Raw genomic sequence first — 4,605 nt, 5'->3', positions numbered from 1 at the left:
ACTTCTACACATGTTAAATTGGCATTAAGTAAACCTATTCGCGTGACGAATAGTGCAAGATTGACTATTTCTGTTGCTGTTTAGTACACACACTTTTGAAAGCTTGCAAGGGGTTGAAAACAACACGTTAATATCATATCTGCTGGCTGTTTTTTTAATTGTGAGACACGTGATGTGGTATAACATGCAAAGGTTTTGATCATTGTTTTTTTTTTGTTGGTCCTGTCTTCTTTAACTTTACTTTCTGCAGGAGGGTTTCGCAAATGGGTGTGATGATTCTGTTGGGATATCCAGCATCTTTTAGTCTTTTAATCTGGTTTTTAAGCCTGACCTCACCCTTGTGCTAACATGATTTCTGAAGGGTGGCCTGAATACATGAGGTGTAAATTCCTCTTTTTACTAATTTTGAATGCCCACTATCAAAAGGCAGAACATTATTTGCACTCCTGGGCTGATAGCACCAGCCAGTACCCCAACAGCATCATCACATTCGTTTGCAAAACCCTCCTGCAGAAAGTAAAGTTAAAGAAAACAGGACCAAAACAAGAAAAGAATGACCAATGACCTTTGCATGTTACACAATACTACGTACATAAAGTGTCTCACAATTTTAGGAAAAGAGCCAGCAGATATGACATTGTTGTTTTCCACCCCTTGGAAGCTTTCAAAAGTGCATGTACTTACAGCAACAGCAATAGTCAATCTTGCACCATTCGTCACTAGAATAGGTTTTCTGAATGCCAGTCTAGTGTGTATGAGATACCGCTAACATGTGGAAAAGTAAGCATAGGACAAACTGGGCAATGATTCAATGATCGAGCAAGACAGCATGCTTTAAATTTTAAGAAGGGCTATAGTAGTTTCATAGCCGAACACCGTAAAGAATGTAAGTGCAGTCCTAGCTTTCATAAAACACGGTTTTTGAAAAAAAAAAGCAAGCAGGAAAAATGAGAGATTTTAGAACTTTTTATCAGGAAGGCCAAGGATCAATGCATCAGTACACCTTCACTTATCTTTTCCGAAAAAGAGTATTCTTTTCTCGGTTAAAATTATTTTGTCATGGTCATACATGCGTTGTTGCAGATGAGCCCTGTTCTTGTGCTCAGTATAAAAACGCTCGTAGCACCTTCAATGAAGTTCAGTTGACAGCGCTCTTTCCTGTCCTTTTGGCGATAAGATTTTTATTATAGAAAGAATTTCATTTTCTTACAATTTAGGTATAATGATGAGTTTTCATTGTATCACAACGTGCAGCAAATTGCAACTCAATACGGACAAAAATCACAATTTTGTGAAATCGTGATATCTTCTCGTATATTTCAGCAGCTTGAGAGGTCTAAAGATATTTTTTCCTCAAAATATACTTTCTGTGGAGTAAGTATTCACTGCTAAGATAAGTCCAATATTGCAATAAAAAATGCAAACATTACACACTTTGGCTTTATTCTTGGAAGCAACTGTAGCAAAAAAACTGCAATAATATTCTTGAGCTTCAAATACCTTACAGAAGCACATTTACTTAACAGGTAGACCGAATTTGATTAAGAAGAAATAATCGGTAGATTTAAAACAAAATTCTTCACAAACAGCACAAAGACGGCATTATGCCAGGAAGTTATAAGCCAGCCACAAGAACAAAACTTTTTTTCTCGCTGAAATATTCAAGCAGTTTACTGTTTTCAACGCAGTAAGTCAGCACATTTTTTTTTTCAAATACATTTCAGATGGTCGCCAAAGTGGCTGGGACGTTTGGCATGGAATGGTCCAGCTATATTTAGGCAAAATAATTTACACAAATAACAATGTTTATTCATCTACCATGACCACACTAGAAAAAGTTGTTCAGGCATTGTGACACTAAAATTTTCAGCGTCGTACTGCCTGAACAACTTCTTTGATAAACTCCAAACTCACGCCGAGAAAAAGCCGCTCAATCACGGTGGTTGTTAAAGGCCTTGCGGCTGTAGACAATGTTGAAAATAAAAAAAAATCAACTCATCAGTGCTGTCACTCCTTCTTCGTCATTACTGACACGGAAGATTTTTTGGTTATCCATGCGGAGGTTCAGGAAGTAGGCTTGCTCTAGGCAGGGGCCGGGGGGTAGATACGCAGGACGTCAGCGGCACCCTCTCATCCTGTAATAAGAGCAAATATGACTTCTCTTAAAAGGATGTTCGTGCTGTTCTGGCAGCACCGTATATAAAGAATGTGTAGTGTGTATCCTTCGAAATGGCGTGTAATCGACATTACACTGAACTCGAAGCATACAACCCATACATTCCAATAATTTCGTATGATGAAGATAAGGGTTTTCCAGCATACAGCAAATTCCCGAAATGAGGTGAAGTGTAAGACTACAGCTCAAAAATGGCACTTACGAAAGCCTGAACTCACCTAAGAATCAAATTCCTTCTAGGGTAGTGAGCCAGTGTGAAAAACAATTCCTAAAGTACAACGTTCAGAACATGTAACATTAATCAAAATGCACAAGAAGCTTACCTCTTCATGTACAAACAGTGAAGACATCTCTGCTTTCTCTTTTACATGAGAACAAATGATCTTGGGCGTGGCACTAGCGAAGAAGTCTTCAAAAAAAGTAAAAGATTTACTGACTTTAATGACGTCTCTAACAATCTGAGAAATTGTTACAAGTCACCAATCAGTGCAATTCTGACTGCCTCTATAAGGGCATTAAAAATGAACAATTTTCTCGTTCTTTCTACCCTCACAAGACGCTCCGTCAATGGAATCTAATCCAACTTTGACGCTGTGCTTCCTATTTGCCTGCTTTCTAGACGTAGGGCTGCGAACATGTGTTTGGTGCACCTTATCTAGCACAGAAATTCGTCATCTATAATTCAATCATCTTAATTCATTGTAATTTGATAAAAGATGTGATAGCTCGTCCAGTTTTTAAAGAGTTGCGGGCCTGCAATGGGCCCTGCCTTGCACGTATGAAAGTACTTCTTTTTCTAAAAAAAAATCAAAGCTTGCTTTCAGAAAAAGCATCTGGCATATTTCGACAACCAAGCCCATCCTCTGATGGCAATCAGGGGCACGCTATTAGCGATTATTGACTACGGGATTTACAAACGTAACCTGTGCCTAAATACTCAGTTAAACACAATCACGCAAGTAAGAGCGCTCGAACGACACCAACGCGCGCGGACGCCGACTACGTTGCACCAGCCATGGCTTATGCTAGAGCTACCGCACATAGCTCCAACAGTCACGTATATTCTCTCGATTCTGTTATAACGCTGAACGTTATCGCAGATGAAAGCGAAGCACGAAAACAGCAAACAGAAACGAGGGAAAACAACGCATGGCGATGGCCATAACAACGCGCCTTTGGAAGTCTGCTAGATCTTTCCCTGTTGCTTGTGACACTTGTCCTAAATGGCTGAAAAGACCGAGGCGCACGTGCTGGGACCATCGCGGCATATCAGCACCTCCAACTATACCGTCTTTAAGCAAAAAAAAAAGTCATTTCGTACAGTGCGCCTCTGTACATAAATTTTTTTCTTTCTTTTTTTACGCTTACACCTACAGAAGCACGTTGCACATTTGAGTATTAATAGAAATGTTATTATGATGTAGCCTAAAGCACATCTTAAAACAATATCAATCACTTTGAGCAGTGTAGAGACAATGTGCGATCAGCAACTAATCCCGCCCTTGTTAAGTGATCACATCACTGACTGTATGAGGGATGCAGGCAATTACACAACATCGCGCATAGCAGTGTGAACTCGTTAAGTCACACGTTTAATCGGGCATCTGCAACAGACCCGCGAACGCATGCTGTTGTAAATGGCTGGCAGCCTACTTCGGCAGAGCAGCTGCAGGCGCCCAGCTAGCGCTGTATGATTACTACCTACGAAAACAGTACACTCACCGTCAACAGGCCCACGTTGTCCGTGTCCGCCACTCCATGAATATTCCTTAATCCGAGCGTCACTTCGAACACGGTGTCATGCGTGACCACCATTGAATATGTGCCTGTTCGCTAGAACACACACAGCGACCAAGACCCCAGACCAACGCAACGCATTTGAAAGACGATGAGACAGAGAGAGCAACGTTGAGAGAGAGAAGGAGGAGGCACTGGCGGCGGCGCCGCAGCTGTCGACGCAGGCGTTCGGTGACGCAACTATTCGCTTATCTACACTGCCGTTGTGGGAGCAACGCTGGCCGGGGTGAGCAGGGGGGGGGGGGAGGAGCGGGAAACCCGCCAGGACGGCGCCGAAAGGCAAACGCTATGGCGCATACGGCGGACGGCGGTTCGACGCGGAATGACTCCTTGTAAATGGCAACTCTCCTTCCAGCCAGCCGCACAGCGACGCAGGTTATTTACCAGCCTCGGGTTCTTTGAGTATTTTCACGGAATGCGATTGCAGTTGGCGAAAAATAGTGAAGCAAAACTTGCGGGAAACTAAGTGCACCATGGAATGTTCAGAAACAATAATTATTTCGTCCTCGGTGGCATTAGCGGGAGAGCATCGCTACACCTTTTTCCAGAGGAATTTCTTTTTGCATTGTCTTTGTCTGGCACTTCTGCGTATGGTGCCGCAAACACTGAATGCGTAGTCGAAGCTGGAACAA

General features: G+C 42.2%; 1 long non-coding RNA gene across 1 annotated transcript; it reads right to left on the bottom strand.

The window, feature by feature from the left end:
* Window positions 1–2,105: 2,105 nt before the first annotated feature.
* On the bottom strand, window positions 2,106–4,155 carry LOC142776898 (uncharacterized). Its single transcript, XR_012887867.1, has 3 exons — window positions 3,899–4,155; window positions 2,500–2,585; window positions 2,106–2,135 (listed from the first exon to the last, which is right to left on the bottom strand). It is a non-coding gene; the product is annotated as an uncharacterized LOC142776898 (long non-coding RNA).
* Window positions 4,156–4,605: the final 450 nt, after the last annotated feature.

The sequence above is a fragment of the Rhipicephalus microplus genome, chromosome X (assembly GCF_043290135.1).
Source record: "Rhipicephalus microplus isolate Deutch F79 chromosome X, USDA_Rmic, whole genome shotgun sequence".
NCBI classification, from domain to species: Eukaryota; Metazoa; Arthropoda; class Arachnida; order Ixodida; family Ixodidae; genus Rhipicephalus; species Rhipicephalus microplus.
The sequence above is the reverse complement of the archived record's forward strand: the minus strand, read 5'-3'. Positions and strand labels throughout refer to the sequence as shown.